The sequence below is a fragment of the Thalassophryne amazonica genome, chromosome 2 (genome assembly GCF_902500255.1).
Source record: "Thalassophryne amazonica chromosome 2, fThaAma1.1, whole genome shotgun sequence".
Classification (NCBI taxonomy): domain Eukaryota; kingdom Metazoa; phylum Chordata; class Actinopteri; order Batrachoidiformes; family Batrachoididae; genus Thalassophryne; species Thalassophryne amazonica.
Genome location: NC_047104.1, coordinates 1,252,889 through 1,277,038, shown reverse-complemented (window position 1 = coordinate 1,277,038; position 24,150 = coordinate 1,252,889). Strand labels below are relative to the sequence as shown.

The 24,150-nt window shown below is 41.8% G+C and overlaps 1 long non-coding RNA gene across 1 annotated transcript; it reads left to right on the top strand.

Annotated features, from left to right (window-relative positions):
- The first annotated feature begins 1,210 nt into the window (after window positions 1-1,210).
- Window positions 1,211-20,621, top strand: LOC117521578. Its single transcript, XR_004563976.1, has 3 exons — window positions 1,211-1,361; window positions 5,626-5,631; window positions 20,611-20,621. It is a non-coding gene; the product is annotated as an uncharacterized LOC117521578 (long non-coding RNA).
- Window positions 20,622-24,150: the final 3,529 nt, after the last annotated feature.

Sequence of the window (24,150 nt, the reverse complement as noted above, 5' to 3'; positions counted from 1 at the left end):
GCCCAATTATCCTGCCATGTGAACCAGGCCTAAGTTTTACCCACAGCTTTCAGACAAATGCGAGGTATTGCGACACTTGACACACAAAGACACCAACTGGGACTGGACAGAGCAGCATGAGAATGCTTTTGTCAAACTAAAACAGACTATTGCGGAAGCTCCTGTCCTGAAGTACTACTGCCCAAAGGAGGACCTGACAGTACAGTGTGATGCGTCAGATACAGGGTTGGGGGCAGTGCTCATGCAGAAGGGTAAGCCCATCGCTTATGCAAGTAGGGCACTCACACAGACGGAGCGGGGTTATGCCCAGATCGAGAAAGAGTTTCTAGCTATGGTGTTAAGTGTGGAGAAGTTTCATCAGTACACATATGGTCACAAAGTTACTGTCCAGTCAGACCATAAGCCATTACAGACCATAGTGAGGAAACCACTTGTGAGTGCACCCAAGAGACTTCAAAGAATGATGTTGTGCATGCAGAAATATGACCTGACTGTAGTGTATGTTCCTGGCAAAGACATGCTACTAGCAGACACATTAAGCAGAGCATATCTCCCAGAATACTCATGTCAGGAACATACATGTCATGTCTGACATAGAGACTGGTAATATGGTGCAACACTTACCCATTTCAGGTGACAGAGTAAGCCAGATCAGGACAGATACTAAAGAGGACAGTACGCTACAAACTACAAGTGAAGTGCCGCATAGGGGTGCGAAGCTCAAGCTATGGTAGACGGGGGCACAAACCGGAAATGGCACAAAAATTCAGCCCCAGTGGAGAAAAAGCCACAAACCAGACAACATTGTTGTAAAAAGCCACAACCTGATGGTAGATGAAGCCGCAAACTGGACAACATTGTCAGAAAAAACTTTGCTCGTTCATGTCCATGATATTTACATATTAACGGCTGACAGGTTCAGACTTTGTCCTGATTCTTCTTCACGCTGAGGTAGGTAACATGTCTACGACTTCCAAGCCAAGGAAGTGTTATAAAGTGTTATATATAATATTTTCTGTTCTGTCTGTGGCTGCTTCACTTTACCACCTCAAAGACTAACATCTATACTTTTATCTAAACAGTGTACCTTGCTTATTTCAGAATATGTGATTGGCAAAAAACTAATACCAGACTCCCATTAACCCCAAATCGGTTGAAAGGAAACTCTTACTGACCACATTTCTGAGGTAAAGGAGTGAGTGCTCTTGTTTTGCTCTGATGACCTCCTCACGAGGTTCTTTGATGTTTTCTGATTGGTCCCCGAAAACCAGCTGGCATTACGTCATTGTAAGATGGCGGCCCCGTTAGTGGAGCATGTTGTGGCGGACGCAGCAGCGTTTTTGAAGCGCGTCCCTCTTCAGGTCAGACTTTATTTACCGTTAAATCCGTTAAACTGACGCAGTAATCACCGTTTGAGCGTGTTAGTGAAGCTTGGTGTGTTACCGTGACGGCCTGCAGGCGGCGCCAGGTGTGACGCTAACCATGACGCTAACATTAGCGTGTCCCAAGAGGGACGGTTTTTAATAAAGCCTTGGACGGAACATCGTCGTAGGTTGATGTAAATGTATCGTGTCGATTGTATGTGATACACTAGAGTTCAAAATATTGCGTGAGATGAAGGTACTTTAAATGGGTTGCCGCGGACTTTACATCGAGCGCCCTCTGGTGGCCATTTCCGGCCGATGGAAACATCACAGAGCTCAATACAAATACATGTAATTGGGTCACTTTTCAAAGGGGTCAGACTCGTCAATAAAATCAATTTAATGTACAGTGGTTCATTTCAGCTTGGTGTATAAATCTCAGCGTTTCAGGCAGTGAGAGCCGCCAGCTGGCTGTTAGAAGCAAGTTAGAGACAAAACAAAACCAGCTGATTTCAGTAGACAATCAATGCAGCCCAGGGAGGTTTTCATTGGGCGGCCAGTCACGGAAGTAGAATTCTCGCCTTCGGATTGGCCACTTCTCCGGAAGTGACATGGTTCCATGGCAACCCACAGACTGACAAGTTTAGTTAGTAATTAACTATTGTAGGCTTAATGGTACATACACCTGGATTTAGGCCGTGGCTATTCGCACGGCGGCTGTGTCCATAACTCTCGTTTCACTATTTGCACGGCAAGACTCTGGTGGCAAGACTTGGAACTACATGTATAAATAAACATACTGCATTCAGGATGTCATAACTCCTTTAATATTTTTCAATTTTGATGAATTTTTTTTTATTTGTTGGTGTCCATAATTCTCGTTTCACTATTCGCACGTCAAGACTCTGGTGGCCAAAGGCCGACCCTGTTCGCATGGCAGCCGTGCCCATAAGTCTCATTTAATGCAGTATGTTTGTTTATACAAGTAGTTCCACGTTTTGCCACCAGAGTCTTGCCGTGCAAATAGCCAAATGAGAATTATGGACACGGCAGCCGTGCGAATAACCACTTCCCTGGATTTATTAAAGGTATGCATGAAAATATCATTGCTAAGTAGAATATCAAACACAGCAACTTCTGTATTCTCAAGATCAATAGGGGAGGTGATGGTCTAGTGGTTAAGTCAGTAGAGTTGTCAATAGATTTATTGAATGATCTGTGTAATTTACAACAACAGTAAATAATATATTTATGTTGCCGACATTGAGTGAAGCTCCTCACCATCTCACCATGTCATTTAAGTCCTTCAGACTTTTTTTTCAGAAAAATGGTTCTGGGGAGGACTAGCATGACTAAAACCCTTCAGCTCCTGGAGGGCTAAGCTCCCCAGACCTCCCCACCAGAGCCCTCTTGACCACCTGCCATTTTAAGCATAAAAACACACAAAATAAAGTTAAAACAGCACATAAAAACAAAACATGTCACAGCAGCAAGATATTAAAAGCCAGCTTAATTTTTTTTGTTTTGTTTTTGTTTAAATTTAAGTTTTTGGGCATGACCCACTTCTAACTTTGAAATCCAAGACACATTTTTTGGTCTGTTGACCCGCTCACACATCTAGGCACTCCATCTGTGACATGGAAGCAAACCGGATGTGATGCTCAGTGACTGGATCTTTTTCTTTTCTTTTTTGCCATGACCGAACCAATTGTTTCACCATGCTATTTTAGATCACATCATGTGCCCGGAATGTTCTGGAATGAATTACTTCAAAGCGAATCGCTGTTTTAAATTAAATGACTTCTCTTTCCAAACGTTGTAATACAGACACAAACTACAACTGACCCAAACCATATTTGCCCCATATTGAGACGTCCTCTGTTCTTTATGAATTACATTGATCTTGATGTGCAGCCGGTGTTATGTCGAGATGGGGGGGGGGGGGGGTGTGTGTGTGTTGAAGTCCAGGTAGACAGAACTGCGCATGTGTGCAGTGGATCTTCTCTCGACAAGTAGTTAATCTCGTTGCAACACCGGCTGTGAGAATGGATCTTAGGGACTGCCAACAAATTACCACGGCAAAAGGAAATGCTTTGATAAAAACTCAATAACGTCACATTTGTGATTTGTAGTGCCACCAAACTCCCATCATACATCAGTGAGATCCCTCTGGTTGGACAACAGCATTGAAATTGGAAAAATGTACAATTATATAATTTCAGAGATTTTTAAAAATTCCAATATATTTGAATACAATTTCAATAACTTGTATATGTACGATTATATAATTTCAGGGATTTTTTTTAATTGAAGTAAATTTGAATAAAATCTCAATAACTTTTTATTTATAGGTTGTAGTGCCACCATACTCACATCACACATTAGTGAACTCGTCTGGTTGTACTGCAGCACTTAGATTGGGGAAAAATGTATAATGATAGAATTTTGAAGAGTTTTAATTGTAATAAATGAGTGAAATCTCAATAACTTTTTATTTAAAGCTTGTAGTTCCACCAAACTCACATCACATATCAATAAGTTCCCTACGGTTGCACTACTGCACTAATTTTTGAAAAATGTCATTGTGAAAAATTTTATAGAATTTTTTTTATTTTTTATTATTGTTTAAATTTTCATTAGCATCAATGTTATAAGGTATAGTGACACCAAATTTACTGCACTCACCAGTGGTCTCCTGCTGGTTATACTACAGCACTCAGTTTGGAAAAATGGGTTTTTGCATAATTTTGGGGAGTTTTTCTTTGTTAAAATAGGTCTTCTGCTTGCTATACTACATACTACAACATTTAGGGAAAATAGAAATTTAGTTATCTTCCAACTTTTTAATGCTTTTTTTTTTCTTTTGCTTAATTTTGATGGTTTAACTTGACTCTCTTTGAAATGAGAAACATTTACAAAAATGTTGCATTTGATTTCCATGATTCAAAACGCTGGTTTCTGCTCCTATAAATGACATAAAACTACAGACTCAAAGACAGATATGTGCATCTTATATTTACTCAAATGCATCTTTGAAGTGGAATGAACATTTGGTTTGGGAGCCCTTTCCATTTTCATTTCATTTTCATTTTATTTTATATAGCACCAAGTCACAACAAAGTTGCCTCAAGGCGCTTAACACAAGTAAGGTCTAACCTTACCAACCCCTAGAGCAAGAACACAGCAACAGTGGGAAGAAAAAACTCCCTCTGATGATTTGAGGAAGAAACCTCAAGCAGACCAGACTCAAAGGTGTGACCCTCTGCTTGGGCCATGATACAGACACAATAGACGAAACGCATATACATGAGGTTTCCAGAGGTCAGTACATGAAATTTCGTCTTCATTCCTAAACTATTTATTTTTCTGACAAATTTGTGATATAAAATCACTTTTAATAGGTGTTGTCCATTTCTTTTTGTCATGAGGACTCCAAGTTACACTTGTGTCAAGTATTGTCATTTGATAAAATTGTTAATTATGGCACAATGAACAACAGAAGCACCTTTAAAGGTAGTTTAACTTAATGCTTAAGAGACCACACACACCAAATACTCGCTGAAAAAAAATACATACCAAAGCATTGATGTGTGTTGTGCATTTGGTGTCACTACACCAAATGCACCTTGCGCCTTGGGGCAACTGTTTGTTGTGATTTGGCGCTATATAAGAAAAAAGTTGATTGATTGATTGACTACACCTTATAACATTGACACTGTTGAAAATTAAAACAATCATAAATTCTTCAAAATTTTTCACAATGACATTTTTCCAAACTGAGTGCTGTAGTACAACCTGAGGGAACTTACTGAAGTGTGAGTTTGGTGGCACTACACTCTTAAAAAAAAAAAAAAAAATCTTAATGAGATTTTATTCAGATTCATTAAAATAAAAAAATATTGGACTTCCAGTTAGTGACCAATGGTGTAAGATGTGCTCCAGGAGCTCCGGCGTATATTTGATAGAAACTTATCAAGGTGGTCTTTTTTTTTTTTTTTTTTGAAGCTGTGCAAACAAAAACTGTTTCTACAAAACTACGTTGACTTTTGTAAGCACCGATATGCCTGCGAAACCCAGAAACACAACTAGCTCGACGATCTCGCAGGCACAGCCTACCTCAACGGCTACATCCTCGAGCCAGAGTGGCTCCCCATCGCTGCCCCCTGAAGCTAGTGCTGACGCTAGCGCCATTAGCCCAGACCGGCCGTCAGAGATTGTTCCAGCGAATTTTAAAGCAGAGCTGCTGGCTGCTATCTGGGAGGAGATGGTGGGCGTTTTTAAGGCAGAACTACAGATGGCAATGTTCGAAATGCTGTCCCAAATAAAATCTGAATTGCAGAGCTGACGGCTAGCCTAGCCGCTACGAAGTCAGACGTGAGCGAGCTAACAAACTGTGACGGGAATGGAGGAATCGTTGTCAACTTAATACGGACGACGTGGTGTCACTCAGGGGTAAGATGGAAAGCCTGTCTACCAGAGTCATTGCTCTTGAGAGTAAGTGTGAAGATTTAGAGGGGAGGTCCCGCCGCAATAATGTCAGAATCATTGGGCTATCTGAGCAGCATGGTCCGGTTACAGCGGCCTCTATTTCAACCTTACTTAAAGATGCATTCAAGCTGGATAAAGAACCTGTTATAGATCGTGCCCATAGATCATTAAACCTTAAACCCAGACCCGGAGAGCGACCACGTCCAATAATAGCGCGTCTGCATTATTATGCGGACTGCGCAGACATTCTGCAGTGGGCCAGAAACAAGCAGCGGATCAGGATTGGAAACTCAACGATCTCCGTCTTCCCCGACCTCACAGCGCGGACGGCGAAAGCACGTGCGGCCTTCAACGATGTCAGACGTCAACTCCAAGACATCCCAGGAGTACGGTATGGTCTGATATATCCTGCACGCTTTCGAATTATGATGAGTGGAGGAGTCACAAAGGACTTCACTTCATCGGGAGAGGCGGCTGTGTTCGTGAAGACACTTACATAGAAACAAGTTTTCTGCAAAGGTTTGATTTTGTGAGCCAATTGCCTTCAAAATGACTTTGAACATTACCTCATAAATTTAATAATGTGTGTGACATTTTGTTTTACTCTATTTTTGTAAATTAGAATGGCAAGGGCTTTATTTTGTAATTACAGTTACACTGATTATTATTTTTTTTTTATAAGTAAGATTTACATTTTGCCCAGCTTTGTACAATTTAAATATGTTAAATATACACCTTGTAGCTTGTTCAGTTAAATAGTTTATAGTTACTCAGGAGTTCCGGGTTGGATAATCGTGAGTATGGCGATTAGGACAGATACTAGCAGTTTAGTAGTAGGAGTTTTAGCTCCTTGTGGGGCTTGCACTGGTACCTCATCGTTTGGGGATGGGGTAATGGTAAGTGCGGGGGGAGGGGGGTCAGGGTCATTGTCATTTTGTCTTTTTTTTATAAGCTTTTCTTTTTTAAGGGGGAGGGGGGCAAAACATGATCGCTACCTCATATTTGACACAAACTGTAGATGGTTGGCACTAAGATGTCTGATGTGAGATTTGTTAGTTGGAACATTAATGTTTTGGGGAGTGCAGTCAAGCGTTCAAGGGTATTTTCTCATTTAAAGTGGTTAAAACCTGACATTGTCTTTTTGCAGGAGACACATATGAGAACTAACGATCAAGCTCGACTAAAATGTCCCTGGGTTGCTGAAGTTTTTCACTCCAGCTTCAATTCTGTGGCCAGAGGGATTGCCATCCTGATAAGTAAAACAGTCCCATTCACACAGACAAAAATTATTTCGGACAGGAATGGCAGGTATTTGATTATTCTAGGGACCATATATCGGATTCCTGTTTTGCTCATTAATGTTTACGCACCAAATTTTGATGACCCTTGCTTTTTTAATAGTTTATTTGAAAATTTACTATCTTTAAATGACTGTATTTTAATCTTTGCAGGGGACACGAACTGTGTTATTGACCCATAATTAGATCGTTCCAAAGCAAGTTTAAATCGGTCACAGATGTCAAAAACTCTATGCAATTTTATGTCCAATAATGGTTACATAGACCCCTGCAGATTTCGGAATCCAACAGGCAGGCAATACTCATTTTATTCACATGTACATCAGACTTTCTCCCGAATCGACTATTTCTTTGTTGATGCCAGACTAACACCCAAATTAATGGATATCACTTACCATCCAATCATTATTTCGGATCATGCACCTTTATCCTTGGATATCCGGATGTCATCCGAGCCTTGCTATGCCACTCAGTGGAGATTCAACATATCCCTTTTATCAGACTAAATTTCATGTGTTCATTGTGAATGCAATTAAGGAATTCATTTCTTTTAACCAATCTAAATCTGAACCCATCTCAAGTGCACTCCTGTGGGAGTCTTTAAACGCCTACCTAAGGGACAGATTATTTTGTTAAAAAAAATTACTATTATTAAAGATCCAAAAGCTTTCAGCTGGTTTAGAACAGGTGGATCAACAACTCACAACCACACCATCCCCTGACTTACTGAGGCGCCGTGTGGCACTACAAACAGAGTTAGACTTGATTACTACCGCAGAGGCGGAGCGCTTATTACATTCTCGCTCTAGATATTATGAACACGGAGACAAATCTGGAAGGTTGTTGGCTAATCAGCTACGTAGGCAAGCTGCTGTACGTTTAATATCTCGGGTAACAGATGAGTCGGGAGTGGTGGTAGAACAACCAGCCCTGGTAAATTCAGTATTTTCATCTTTTTATAAATCATTATATAGGTCTGAGCTCCCATCTGATTTGACCAATATGCAGGCATTTCTGCAGGACTTAGAATCCCCAGAACTAAATACAGACATGATGAATACATTGGAAACTCCACTGACAATACAGTTCCCAGTCGAATTTTTCAAAGCATTCCACAACCAACTTGTTCCATTATTACATTCTGTTTATGTTGAGTCTCTATCTGGTGGTTCGCTCCCATTTACACTGAGGCAGGCCTCTATTAAAGTTCTTAAGAAGGGCAAAGATCCAGAACTTTGTTCTTCCTATAGGCCTGTCTCGTTGATGAATGTGGACACCAAGGTTCTTGCAAAGGCTCTAGCGCTCCGTCTTGAGAAGGTACTCCCGTCAATTATATCAAAAGAGCAGACTCGTTTTATAAAAGGACGGCAACTTTTTTATAATGTCCGCACCTTATTAAATGTTATTCACTCTAGAGCAGATGCCGCCGCCATGCCTGAAGTGGTAATCTCTGTCGACGCTGAAAAGGCGTTTGATCGCGTGGAATGGCATTATCTATTTGCAGTTCTGGCAAAATTCGGATTCGGCAAGGTTTTTATTTCATGGGTACAGCTCCTTTATACATTACCATGTGTTAATGTTATAACCAATAACGTGCAATCTAGTTATTTTCCTCTAAACCGCAGCTGTAGACAAGGCTGTCCTTTGTCCCCTCTTCTTTTTGCTCTTGCAATAGAGCCCCTGTCTATTTACTTGAGGTCTTCTCCAACTTTTACAGGTATTATTCGCTCGCGTATGGAACTCAAATTATCTTTATATGCCGATGATTTGTTATTGTATGTCGCAGACCCAGTCAAAACCTGTCCCAATATTCTCTCTTTTTTTTCGCAGATTTGGCTTATTTTCAGGTTATAAGGTTAATGTATCTAAATTAATTATTGTAATTATTGTATGGCCTTGCCTTACAATATAAGGCACCTTGGGGCAACTGTTTGTTGTGATTTGGCACTATATAAATAAAATTGATTGATTGATTAAAAGCCAATGTTTTCTGGTTAACACTCAGGCAATGCGACTCTCACAATCTGATATTCCTTTTCAGTTGAGTGTGACGGGATTTAGATATTTGGGGGTCCGTGTAGCCAGATCCTATAAATCTCTATATGCCGAAAATTTTACTCCTCTAATAACTGCGATCAAGGCAGATTTTCAGAGATGGAGCTCTCTCCCTCTGACACTGATCGGAAGAATTAATGTGGTCAAGATGAATGTTCTTCCTAAGTTTCTGTTCTTGTTTCAATGCTTGCCTTTATTCTGATCAAAAAAGGTTTTTAAAAATATCGACACTCTGATCTCTCATTTTTTGTGGAACAGCAAGAAACCCAGGGTTAGACTGAAAATCCTCCAAAATTGTAAATTTGATGGTGGTCTAACTCTACCGAATTTTAAATTTTATTACTGGGCTGTAAATATAATCAAAATTACATACTGGCTAAAATTAATTGACTTACCCTGGTGTCAGTTAGAATCACAGTCATGTTCCTCATCCTCTTTACCGGCTTTGATAACAGGACCTGTTTCGGCCAACCCCTCTGGTTTCACTAGCAACCCTGTGGTCATTTCTACTTTAAAGATATGGTTTCAATTCAGAAAACAGTTTAAATTTATTGACCCCACCACATCAACTCCATTGTTGAGAAATCATATGTTCAAACCTGCATTCACGGATCCGGTCTTTGCTGGGTGGTATGATAAAGGTCTTAAGCATTTTAAGGACTTCTATAGAGATGGTATTTTTTGCTCTTTTGCAGAATTAGCTGGTGAATTTGGGCTTCCACCCTTTCATCTTTTTAGATATTTTCAAATTAGGAATTATATAAAATCTATGTTTCCGGGCTTCCCTCAACTCCCAGCAGATCAGACCTAGGATGAACTTTTACAATTTAATCCCTCACAGAGACCTTTAATTTCGAAAGTATATAGCACTATACAGTCCTATGATGGTTACTTGACAACAAAGACAAAGGAAGCATGGGAGCATGAGCTGGGCTTGGTCTTTGAAGACCACTGGTGGGAATTGGCATTAGGTGGTATTCATAAGATATCTATTTGTGCCCGCCTAACTCTAATACAATTTAAGGTTGTGTTCAGATGCCATTACTCTAAAACTCGGCTGGCACAGATATTTCCAAATACAGCAGACATCTGTGATAGATATTCTGGTTCTCCTTGTAATTTGACACATATGTTTTTTCCTGTCCAAGTTTAATAAATATCTGGCAGACATATTTTGACACAATGTCTAAAGTACTTTTGAAGACGATTGCTGTATCTCCCCATATAGCTATTTTTGGCCTTCCTAAAGATTATAATAACTATACAGCTACCCAAAGAGAGGTCTTGGGTTTCACATCTTTAATTGTAAGACGACATCTGGAAATGGAAATCAGTAAATGTTCCATCTAACAAACTCTGGATTAGCGAGGTCATGTCCTTAAAATTAGAAAAAATAAGATTTATCAGGCAAGGAAATGTGAGTAAATTTGACACAAAGTGGCGACCATTTATTTTGTTTTTTGACTCAAATTAGTTCCTACATCTCCTTTCATTTCCCCTTTTTATTTTGGTACTAAATTTTATTTATTTATTTATTTTAGTTTGTATTTATTTACTTTTATTCTTTTTTTTTTTTTTTTTGATGGGGGGTGGGAACGGGGGTTTGTCTGTGTGTGAGTTTTGTTTTTTATATTAAGACTACATTTTTCTTTTTTCAGTGCAATACTATTGAAGTGCAACGGTATGCTGAGGATATGGTATCAATATTTTGAGCACACTTTAAATATTGCTGTTGTTATCTTTACTTTGCACTGTTCTCCAACTTTTTTCTATAAAAATGTAAAAAGGTGTGGAAATGTGGAAATGTATCTATGCACATTGAATTGACTTTTGTTCCATGTACTCCAATAAAAACATATGAAAAAAATAAAAACATCTTCAAAATGATATAATTGTACACTTTTCCAATCTAAGTGCTGCAGTACAACCTGAGGGAGCTTATTGATGTGTGAGTTTGGTGGCACTGTAAATCATAAATGTGACCAAATGCTATCAAAGCATTTCCTTTCGGCGTGGAAATTTGTTGACAGCTCTGGTCTCGCAGCTGCAGGTTGAGATCAGTGTAATTCGTAAAGAACGGAGCACGTCTCATTTTGGGGGGAAAACGGTTGTGGTTGGTTGTAGTTTGTGTCTGTATTACAACATTTGGAAAGAGGTGTCATTTGATTTAAAACAGCGATTTGTTTTGAAGTTATTGATTCCAGAACATCAAATCTTTGAATATCTTTCCAACTTTAGTTAAATAAGTTTTTCCTCAGTTTCATGCTGTCTCACATGAAGATCACATTATTTTACGGAAATTAGGGTGCATGCTTTTTTATTTATTTATTTTTGATTGATTTGAAATTCAGTATGTATATTAATGATCATTATTATTATTTTTAAATAAAGTGTGTGTGAGTGATGTGTGCCGCACATCCTTTTACGTGTGTGTGTGTGTGTGATGTGTGCTGCACATCCTTTTACGTGTGTGTGATGTGTGCTGCACATCCTTTTACGTGTGTGTGTGTGTGTGTGATGTGTGCTGCACATCCTTTTACGTGTGTGTGATGTGTGCTGCACATCCTTTTACGTGTGTGTGTGTGTGTGATGTGTGCTGCACATCCTTTTACGTGTGTGTGTGTGTGTGTGATGTGTGCTGCACATCCTTTTACGTGTGTGTGATGTGTGCTGCACATCCTTTTACGTGTGTGTGTGTGTGTGTGATGTGTGCTGCACATCCTTTTACGTGTGTGTGATGTGTGCTGCACATCCTTTTACGTGTGTGTGTGTGTGATGTGTGCTGCACATCCTTTTACGTGTGTGTGTGATGTGTGCTGCACATCCTTTTATGTGTGTGTGTGTGTGAGATGTGTGCTGCACATCCTTTTACGTGTGTGTGTGTGTGTGTGTGTGATGTGTGCTGCACATCCTTTTACGTGTGTGTGATGTGTGCTGCACATCCTTTTACGTGTGTGTGTGTGTGTGATGTGTGCTGCACATCCTTTTACGTGTGTGTGTGTGTGTGTGATGTGTGCTGCACATCCTTTTACGTGTGTGTGATGTGTGCTGCACATCCTTTTACGTGTGTGTGTGTGTGTGTGATGTGTGCTGCACATCCTTTTACGTGTGTGTGATGTGTGCTGCACATCCTTTTACGTGTGTGTGTGTGTGATGTGTGCTGCACATCCTTTTACGTGTGTGTGTGATGTGTGCTGCACATCCTTTTATGTGTGTGTGTGTGTGAGATGTGTGCTGCACATCCTTTTACGTGTGTGTGTGTGATGTGTGCTGCACATCCTTTTATGTGTGTGTGTGTGTGAGATGTGTGCTGCACATCCTTTTACGTGTGTGTGTGTGTGTGTGTGTGTGATATGTGCTGCACATCCTTTTACGTGTGTGTGTGTGATGCTGTGTGCTGCACATCCTTTTACGTGTGTGTGTGATGCTGTGTGTTGCACATCCTTTTATGTGTGTGTGTGTGTGTGTGTGTGTGTGTGTGAGAGATGTGTGCTGCACATCCTTTTATGTGTGTGTGTGTGTGTGATGTGTGCTGCACATCCTTTTACGTGTGTGTGTGTGTGAGATGCTGTGTGCTGCGCATCCTTTTACGTGTGTGTGTGATGCTGTGTGTTGCACATCCTTTTATGTGTGTGTGTGTGTGTGTGTGTGTGTGTGTGTGTGTGTGTGTGTGTGAGAGATGTGTGCTGCACATCCTTTTATGTGTGTGTGTGTGTGTGATGTGTGCTGCACATCCTTTTACGTGTGTGTGTGTGTGATGCTGTGTGCTGCGCATCCTTTTACGTGTGTGTGTGTGAGATGAACATCCTTTTACGTGTGTGTGTGTGTGTGTGATATGTGCTGCACATCCTTTTACGTGTGTGTGTGATGCTGTGTGCTGCGCATCCTTTTACGTGTGTGTGTGTGTGTGAGATGAACATCCTTTTACGTGTGTGTGTGAGATGAACATCCTTTTACGTGTGTGTGTGTGTGATACTGTGTGCTGCGCATCCTTTTACGTGTGTGTGTGTGTGTGATGCTGTGTGCTGCGCATCCTTTTACGTGTGTGTGTGTGTGATGCTGTGTGCTGCGCATCCTTTTACGTGTGTGTGTGTGTGTGTGATGCTGTGTGCTGCACATCCTTTTACGTGTGTGTGTGTGTGTGTGTGATGCTGTGTGCTGCACATCCTTTTACGTGTGTGTGTGTGATGCTGTGTGCTGCACATCCTTTTACATGTGTGTGTGTGATGCTGTGTGCTGCGCATCCTTTTACGTGTGTGTGTGTGTGATGCTGTGTGCTGCGCATCCTTTTACGTGTGTGTGTGTGATGCTGTGTGCTGCACATCCTTTTACGTGTGTGTGTGTGTGATGCTGTGTGCTGCGCATCCTTTTACGTGTGTGTGTGTGTGTGTATGTGATGCTGTGTGCTGCACATCCTTTTACGTGTGTGTGTGTGTGATGCTGTGTGCTGCGCATCCTTTTACGTGTGTGTGTGTGTGTGTATGTGATGCTGTGTGCTGCACATCCTTTTACGTGTGTGTGTGTGTGATGCTGTGTGCTGCACATCCTTTTACGTGTGTGTGTGTGTGTGTGTGTGATGCTGTGTGCTGCGCATCCTTTTACGTGTGTGTGTGTGATGCTGTGTGCTGCGCATCCTTTTATGTGTGTGTGTGTGTGTGTGTGATGCTGTGTGCTGCACATCCTTTTACGTGTGTGTGTGTGTAAGATGCTGTGTGCTGCACATCCTTTTACGTGTGTGTGTGTGTATGTGTGTGATGCTGTGTGCTGCGCATCCTTTTACGTGTGTGTGTGTGATGTGTGCTGCACATCCTTTTACATGTGTGTGTGTGATGCTGTGTGCTGCACATCCTTTTACGTGTGTGTGTGTGTGTGTGTGATGCTGTGTGCTGCACATCCTTTTACGTGTGTGTGTGTGTGAGATGCTGTGTGCTGCACATCCTTTTACGTGTGTGTGTGTGTGATGCTGTGTGCTGCACATCCTTTTATGTGTGTGATGTGTGCTGCACATCCTTTTATGTGTGTGTGTGATGTGTGCTGCACATCCTTTTATGTGTGTGTGTGTGATGTGTGCTGCACATCCTTTTACGTGTGTGTGTGTGTGATGTGTGCTGCACATCCTTTTATGTGTGTGTGTGTGATGTGTGCTGCACATCCTTTTATGTGTGTGTGTGATGTGTGCTGCACATCCTTTTATGTGTGTGTGTGATGATGTGTGCTGCACATCCTTTTACGTGTGTGTGTGTGTGATGCTGTGTGCTGCACATCCTTTTACGTGTGTGTGTGTGTGTGTGTGTGTGTGTGTGTGTGTGATGCTGTGTGCTGCACATCCTTTTACGTGTGTGTGTGTGTGATGCTGTGTGCTGCACATCCTTTTATGTGTCTGTGTGTGATGCTGTGTGCTGCACATCCTTTTACGTGTGTGTGTGATGTGTGCTGCACATCCTTTTACGTGTGTGTGTGTGATGCTGTGTGCTGAACATCCTTTTACGTGTGTGTGTGTGTGTGTGTGTAATGCTGTGTACTGCACACCCTTTTACGTGTGTGTGTGTATGATGTGTGCTGCACATCCTTTTACGTGTGTGTGCCTGCCTGCCTGTAAGGGGCACTTCATATATGATATATAGTATTGCTACATGTCTTTACCAACTCTAATCTTAGTGACATGAAATTTGGGGTTCCACAGGGATCTGTCTTAGGCCTCCTGCTTTTCTCTCTTTATATAGCACCCCTTGGGCACATATTGCGGCGCTTTGGGATTACCTTTCACTGCTATGCTGATCATACTCAGTTATACAGTAGTGTTCAGAATAATAGTAGTGCTCTGTGACTAAAAAGATTAATCCAGGTTTTGAGTATATTTCTTATTGTTACATGGGAAACAAGGTACCAGTAGATTCAGTAGATTCTCACAAATCCAACAAGACCAAGCATTCATGATATGCACACTCTTAAGGCTATGAAATCGGGCTATTAGTAAAAAAAAGTAGAAAAGGGGGTGTTCACAATAATAGTAGTGTGGCATTCAGTCAGTGAGTTTATCAGTTTTGTGGAACAAACAGGTGTGAATCAGGTGTCCCCTATTTAAGGATGAAGCCAGCACCTGTTGAACCTGCTTTTCTCTTTGAAAGCCTGAGGAAAATGGGACGTTCAAGACATTGTTCAGATGAACAGCGTAGTTTGATTAAAAAGTTGACTGAAGAGGGGAAAACTTATACGCAGGTGCAAAAAATTATAGGCTGTTCATCTACAATGATCTCCAGTGCTTTAAAATGGACAAAAAAAAAAAAAAACAGACGCGTGGAAGAAAACGGAAAACAACCATCAAAATGGATAGAAGAATAACCAGAATGGCAAAGGCTCACCCATTGATCAGCTCCAGGATGATCAAAGACAGTCTGGAGTTACCTGTAAGTGCTGTGACAGTTAGAAGACGTCTGTGTGAAGCTAATTTATTTGCAAGAATCCCCCACAAAGTCCCTCTGTTAAATAAAACACGTGCAGAAGAGGTTACAATCTGCCAAAGAACACATCAACTGGCCTAAAGAGAAATGGAGAAATATTTTGTGGACTGATGAGAGTAAAATTGTTCTTTTTGGGTCCAAGGGCCGCAGACAGTTTGTGAGACGACCCCCAAACTCTGAATTCAAGCCACAGTTCACAGTGAAGACAGTGAAGCATGGTGGTGCAAGCGTCATGATATGGGCATGTTTCTCCTACTATGGTGTTGGGCCTATATATCACATACCAGGTATCATGGATCAGTTTGGATATGTCAAAATACTTGAAGAGGTCATGTTGCCTTATGCTGAAGAGGACATGCCCTTGAAATGGGTGTTTCAACAAGACAATGACCCCAAGCACACTAGTAAACCAGCAAAATCTTGCTTCCAAAGCAACAAAATTAATGCCTCGCAGATGTGAAGAAATCATGAAAAACTGTGGTTATAGAACTAAATACTAGTTTAGTGATTCACAGGATTGATAAAAAAGCAGTTTGAACATAACAGTTTTGAGTTTGTAGTGTCAACAGCAAATGCTACTACATGCTGATAACTGCTGGTCATCTCATCAACATAAAATCCTTAGAAGATTGTCTTGCATCAGTCAGAAGTTGGATGTCTAGAAACGTCCTACTTTTAAACTCTGATAAGACTGAAATGATGGTTCTTGGTCCAGTGAGACATCGGCATCAATTTGACCATTTAATGCTTAGCCTCGGCTCATGTGTCATATATCACACTGACAAAGTGAGGAACCTTGGGGTAATTTTTGATCCTACATTGTCTTTTGACCTCCACATTAGAGATATTATGAGGACTACTTTCTTCTACCTGTGAAATTTAGTGAAGATTCGTCCCATCCTGTCTATGGCTGATGCTGAGACCCTGATTAATGCGTTTCTCTCTTCTAGATTGGACTACTGCAGTGTTCTATTTTCTGGTTTACCGCAGTCCAGCATTAGGGGTCTCCAACTGGTTCAAAATGCTGCAGCCAGACATTTGACACGAAGCAGAAAGTTTGACCACATTACACCCATTTTGGCGTCTCTTCACTGGCTTCCTGTCCCAGTGAGATCAGATTTTAAGGTTCTGCTACTAACCTATAAAATTATTCATGGACTGGCACCTCCCTGCCTAGCTGACCTAATTAAACCTTATGTACCGGCCTGGGCTTTACGTTCTCAGGGTGCAGGACTACTTTGTGTCCCTAAGGTGAATAAGAAGTCTGTGGGTCACAGAGCTTTCTCTTATCGTGCCCCTGTTCTGTGGAATGATCTCCCTGCATCAATAAAACAGTCAGATTCTGTGGAGACTTTCAAGTCCAGACTTAAGACGCACTTATTTTCCCTTTCGTATGGCAGCATACTGACATAGTATATTACTACGCTTTTTACTCTTTTAAATTCATGTTATTAGTAATTGGAGCGGGCCGCAGCCTCAACTTTACCTAAATTCTGGGTCTTTTAGTGAAGTTTAGGGCTAGTGGCCGGTGATCACCTTAGTATTTCTCTGTTTTTCTTGTTGATTAATGCTGACAAATTATTCTGTATTTCTTGTCTTTCTGATGCCTGATTCTGTTTCTTCTCTCTGTTTAAGGTGCAGCTCCATCCAGAGATGGGAGTTGTGTTCGTGTTGGCGATCCTCCTGTCCTGTGCACCAACAGCAGTTAATGTATATTCGTCCGTGAATTGTTCTGTGAATTGTTCTGTAATTTGTGTCTGTATCATGGCCCAAGCAGAGGGTCACCCCTTTGAGTCTGGTCTGCTTGAGGTTTCTTCCTCAGAGGGAGTTTTCCTTACCACTGTTGCTCTGGGGGTTAGTAAGGTTAGACCTTACTTGTGTGAAGCACGTTGAGGCAACTCTGTTGTGATTTGGCGCTATATAAATGAAAATAAATTGAAATAAAAAAAAATTAAAAACAGGACCGATGTTAACGTGTTAGCATGTCTGTGGCGTTATCAGTGTTAAAGTTAGCATTAAGCTGTTTGCATCTGAGCTTGTTTGTGTATATAATAATTAATGGCTCAGCGTTTGTTGTCGTAAAAGAGTCAAATGTATTAAAAATTGTAATACTTTTTAATTTTTATTCATATATTTTTTATAATAATAGTAATAGCATAGTCTACTTTTTTTTACTAGTAGCCCAATTTCATAGCCTTAAGACTGTGCATATCATGAATGCTTGGTCTTGTTGGATTTGTGAGAATCTACTGAATCTACTGGTACCATGTTTCCCATGTAACAATAAGAAATATACTCAAAACCTGGATTAATCTTTTTAGTCACATAGCACTACTATTATTCTGAACACTACTGTATGTAGACAGGTGTGTGTCTTTCCAAATCATATCCAATCAACTGAATTTGCCCAGGTGGACTCCAAAGACACTGTAGAAACATCTCAAGGATGATCAGTGGAAACAGGAGGCACCTGAGCTCAGTTTTGAGCTTCATGGCAAAGACTGTGAATACTTATGGAGGTGTGAATTCTTAGTTTCTTTTATTTTTAATAACGTTTTTCCCATTATCATTATGGGGTGTAGAAGTTTTAGGGACAAAATGAATTTCATCCATTTTGGAATATGGCTGGAGCATGAAATGAGGAAAACATGAAGAGCTGCGAAAACTTTCTGGATGCACTGTACAACCCCAATTCCAATGAAGTTGGGACGTTGTGTAAAATGTAAATAAAAACAGAATACAATGATTTTCAAATCCTCTTCAACCTATATTCAATTGAATACACCACAAAGACAAGATATTTAATGTTCAAACTGATAAACTTTATTGTTTTTGTCCAAATATTTGCTCATTTTGAAATGGATGCCTGCAACACGTTTCAAAAAAGCTGGGACGGGGCAACAAAAGACTGGGAAAGTTGATGAATGATCAAAGAACACCTGATTGGAAACAGGTGAGTGTCATGATTGGGTATAAAAGGAGCATCCCCAAAAGTCTCAGCGGTTCACAAGCAAAGATGGGGTGAGGATCACCACTTTGTGAACAACTGCATGAAAAAATAGTCCAACAGTTTAAGAACAATATTTCTCAACGTTCAGTTGCAAGAAATTTAGGGATTCCTTCATCTACAGTCCATAATATAATCAGAAGATTCACAGAATCTGGAGAACTTTCTACATGTAAGCAGCAAGGCCAAAAACCAACATTGAATGCCTGTGACCTTTGATCCCTCAAGCGGCACTGCATTAAAAACTGACATCATTGTGTAAAGGATTTTACCGCGTGGGCTCAGGAACACTTCAGAAAACCATTGTCAGTTAACACAGTTCGTCACTACATCTACAAGTGCAAATTAAAACTCTACCATGCAAAGTGAAAGCCAAACATCAACAACATCCAGAAACGCCGCCGCCTTCTCTGGACCTGAGCTCATTTCAAATGGACAGACGCAAAGTGGAAAAGTGTGCTGTGGTCTGATGAGTCCACATTTCAAATTGTTTTTGAAAATCATGGACGTTGTGTCCTCTGGACAAAAGAGGAAAAAGACCATCCAGATTGTTACCAGTGCAAAGTTCAAAAGCCAGCACCTGTGATGGTATGGGGGTGTGTTAGTGCCCATGGCATGGACAACTTACACATCTGTGATGGCACCATCAATGCTGAAAGTTACATCCAGGTTTTGGAGCAACACATGCTGCCATCCAAGCAACGTATTTTTCAGGGACGTCTCTGCTTATTTCAGCAAGACAATGCCAAGCCACATTCTGCACGTGTTACAACAGCGTGGCTTCGTAGTAAAAGAGTGCGGGTACTTGTATAATAAAAATGTTATTGTGCTGTTTTGCACCTGTCTTAAAGTAACCCTGAGAATGTATTTATTTAATTTTGTTTTAGCACTCTGGGGTCAGTCTGAACTGGGAGCGAAGAGCTGGATGTACTTGTTATTATTACACTGATAGCACGACTTTGTTTTTTGTAGCCACTAACGACTGGGAGTGAAGCATGCTGGGATCATTCGGAACTGGGAGCGAAGAGCTGCTTTTATTATGTCTTTGTAAGAGAGAGAAAATAACTTTCAGATGCCTGTTGATTAAAGAAATTATGTGCGCCAGGGAGGTTGAGTTGGCCACTCACCCTCCCTTCGCGGACACACTAGAAAAAAGGGAGTAGAACCATGCTTCAACAGAGTCTGCTGCGGGTTAACGTACGAACGCCCAGCCGGTTGACAGGCGCACTCTGCTGAAGGTGTTGGCTCTCCACCTTAAAGGCGTCACGGTAAGAGAAAAATGCGCTGCAACCACTTGTGTTTGATGTAACTGCTTTTGTGGGGAATAAATATACGCCTTTTTATTCTAGCAAAATGCAGTCTGTGTGATCATTTCTGTGTGCCGATCTGACCGAACCTTGTGTTTCAAAACAGTACTAGACTGACCTGCCTGCAGTCCAGACCTGTTGCCCATTGTTACGACCCAACTTAAAAGCCGTAACAAAGTGAGGCACGCATGGAAGCAACAGACTTTTTAAACCCTTTGTCGGGCATTTATTTTTTAAAATAAAAGAAAGAGGAAGGCACAGCGGAATGAACCAAAGGATCAAGCCAGGACCAGGAGCACGCAGCCGCTCCCCAAACTGCGATCTGGAGGAGGAACAGCCTTGGGAGAGAACAGAAGTCTCCCCTTTTATAGCCCCAGGGCAGGAGAAAGGACCAGCGCCTCCCGGTGGCCGGGACCTCAGGACACACAACAAACACATTAGGACGGGGTTACCCCCCCCCCGAAACACAGGTCCCACCAGGACCCTGTGCAGTGTGGTTCTTATAAAGGGGCGCAAGACAAAGCGTCCGCTACCAGATTTTCTTTTCCTTTAATATGTTTTATGTCCAAATTATACATTTGGAGGTACAAAGACCACCGACCCAAACACTGGTTAGGCACCTTAACACAGGTCAGAAACATTAGTGGGTTATGGTCGGTATAAACAGTAATTTTGGCACCACCACACAAGTGCACTTCAGAATGCTTTAAGGCCAAAATGAACTCAAATGTCTCTTTTTCAACAGTTGAATAATTTAGCTGGTGTTTGTCAAATTTCTTTGAAAAATAACTAACAGGTGTATCCAAACCAAAATTATTAGTTTGCTTCAGGACTGCTCCGGCCCCCACGTGACTTGCGTCCACGTACAGCTGAAATGGTTGGCCTTCACCGGAGCTGCACAGAGGAGCTTCTTCACACTCTGAAACGCCTACTGACAAAGAGAAGACCAGACAAATTGATCATTTTTGCGCAACAGATTAGCTAACAGCGCAACAACTGAAGAGACGTTCTTGCAAAAGCAACGATAATAACTGACCAGTCCAAGAAAACGCATAAGTTCTTTTTTTGTACTAGGGACCAGAAATTCCTCGATGGCTTGAACTTTAGCTGCAACAAAACGGACTTCACCCTGACCAACTACACGACCCAAGTAGGTAACAGTTGCCCTCGCAAACTCGCACTTTATGAGATTGACGGTCAGCCTTGTCCCCTCTAGATGAGTGAAAAGCTCCTCCATGCGCTCCAAATGTTCTTCCCAAGTGTCAGAGTAAACCACCACGTCGTCCAAGTACACGCGCAACCAGACATATCACCCACAACAGCATTCATCAACTTTTGAAACGTAGCCGGCGCATTTCTAAGTCCAAATGACATCACTGTGTAAGAAAACAAACCTGAAGGAGTAATAAACGCAGACACCTCACATGTCCGCTTAGACAACGGCACTTGCCAGTAGCCCTTCAAGAGATCAAATTTACTCTCAAATTTAGCTTAACCCACTTGAGCTACACAGTCATCCATCCTTGGCAAAGGAAAACAATCCGGCTTTGTAACCGCATTAAGCTTACAGAAATCAGAACAAAAACGCAATGTATTATCTAATTTAGGAACCAAAATACATGGAGACGCCCAACTCGACACGTTTGGCTCCGCAATGCCATTCTCCAACATGTATTTACCTCCGCATCCAGATCCCTGCGTCTATCCAAACTGAGTCTGTAAAAGCATTGTTTAATCAGCCTAGCATCTCCCACATCAATATCATGCTCAATAAGATGTTTACGCCCCGGTATATCTGAAAACAAACATGGAAAGCAATGTATTAGATCACGGAACTGTTCAGCCTGACACCTCGGCAAATGACCAAACAGAACATCCAAATTTGACAAAGCCTCTGAGTTTTTAAATGCCCCTGTGTAAGAGCACTGTCCAAAGTACCAGCTTCGCTGTCACCCCCCCCCCCCCCCCCCCCGATCGGTGGTAGTGAGCTGTCCAAAATTCCAGAACTGTCAACCGTCCCAATAGGTCTACTTGCCATACATACAGCAGAAGCCTCAGCACCCGCCATTTGCTGTGACACTTAGCTAGAGTGGTAAGGTTTTAACAAATTGACATGACACGTTTGTTGCTTTCTCCTACGTTCAGGCATTGAGATTAAATAATTTTGATCAGAAAATTGTTCAAGCTCAGTATAAGGACCACTAAACTTCGCTTGAAAAGGTGACGTGATAACTGGACAAAGGGCCAACACTTGATCACCAGGCAAAAACGAACGCACCTCTGAACGCCTATCAAACAGAGACTTAATTTAATTCTGCACAGCAGTAATTTTCAACTTGACAAAATCTCTTGCAACATACAAGCACCTTCTGAACCCATTGACATAATCTATCAGATTTGTAGGTGGGTTTGGCTCCTTTAAACTGTCTGCCACAACAGCCAAAGGACCTTTCACTGTATGTGCGAAGACCAACTCATTTGGGCTGAACCCAGGACTCTCTTGAGTGACTTCACGAGTAGCCAGCATCAGCCAAGCCAAACCTTCTTCCCAGTCACCACCCAACTCAGTACAGCAAGCATGCAACAGCGACTTCAAAGACTGGTGGAAACGCTCCAAATCGCCTTGCGACTCGGGATGGAAAGCCGTCGCTCTGCTATGCCGCACTCCGAGCTTCTTCAAGACCTGGCCAAACAAATGAGATGGAAAGTTACTGCCCTGATCTGACTGTATGACTTTCGGAATGCCAAACACAGAAATAAACTAAGTGCCCGCACCACTGCCCTAGCAGTTATCATCCGCAATGGATAGGCTTCAACATTTGATTAGGTTTAGCAGTAAGCTGGCACACGACATGTCTTAATATATGAAGAAATGTCCCTTTTTAGATGCGGCCAAAAAAATGTCTCAGGACCCGGTCATACGTTTTAATCACCCTGGACTGTCCAGACTCATCATGTGCTACTTTTAACAGAGCAGGGTGAAATTTACTGGGCACCACGATCTGAAACACAGGATCACCGACAATACCTGCATGGGGCAACTATTTTCTCACTAACAATGAATCCTGAATAAAATACCCACATGCGCAATCCAAAACGTCGCTCGCTGGGCGCACCTGATCAGAGGCCTTTTAAAGACACGCCAGCATGCCACTCCGCCACCATCTCACTATGAGACAAGGACGCAGGAACATCAGACAGAGGGACATGTACATTTTTAACACATTTCTCCTTCTTAACATCATCCCACGCCATAGCCCGAGTAATAGCACACGCAGTGAACACCTGGGGGAACTGTTTACTGTTCTCATCAGTCTGAGGAAGTAAGTAAGGAACTGGCTCTGCCTCCTTCTGTACAACTGACCGAGCAACGTCCTTTCTACAGCCGCGCACCAGCCAAACCATTGCCCAAGATAACGGAGACATCTTCCATTGGCAGTGCAGGACGACCAGCCAAAACTGCTTCCCCGCTGAACAATTCACACTCAAGTGACACTTTATGCAAAGGAACAAAGAGCACGTTAAGACCCATGCCTCAAACTGGAACTCGCGTGTCCGTCTCTGACTCCACAGACAGCGGCAACACATCAGCGCGGATAAACGAGTCAAACGTCCCTGTGTTGCGCAAAATTTTGACATGCACCTTTTTATCATCTCCCACCAATGAGACAAACCCCTCACAAATGAAAGGCAAGTATGAATCACATGGTTCAGAGCTCATGTTTTCCACCTTGTTCCACAGCGTTACGCACTGGCGCAGCCAATCCCACTCCTTTGGGCTTAACAGGAGATGTCCTTGACTTTAGCAGAGCACAATATGCTTTCATGTGCCCGCGCCTGTGACAATAATGACACACCCGATCACTATCACGCAAAACAGAGTTTTTTACGTTCCCTGTTTCACCCAACTAGGCCAGCCAAAGCCCTCAGAGCGCATAAGTTGCAATCCTTTCTGGTACAGTTCTTGAACTCTTCCATCAAAATCAAATCTCGCAGCTGATCAAAGTTTTTAACATTTTGCGCAGTGCACCAACGATCAAACAACGCAGTTTTGTCACGTCTAAACTCCACAGAATTTTGATTAAGTTTTTTGTAACATGAAATTTCTGTCTATATGCCTCTGGCACAAGCTTATACTCTCTCTCCACAGCGCTTTTCACTTAGTCATAA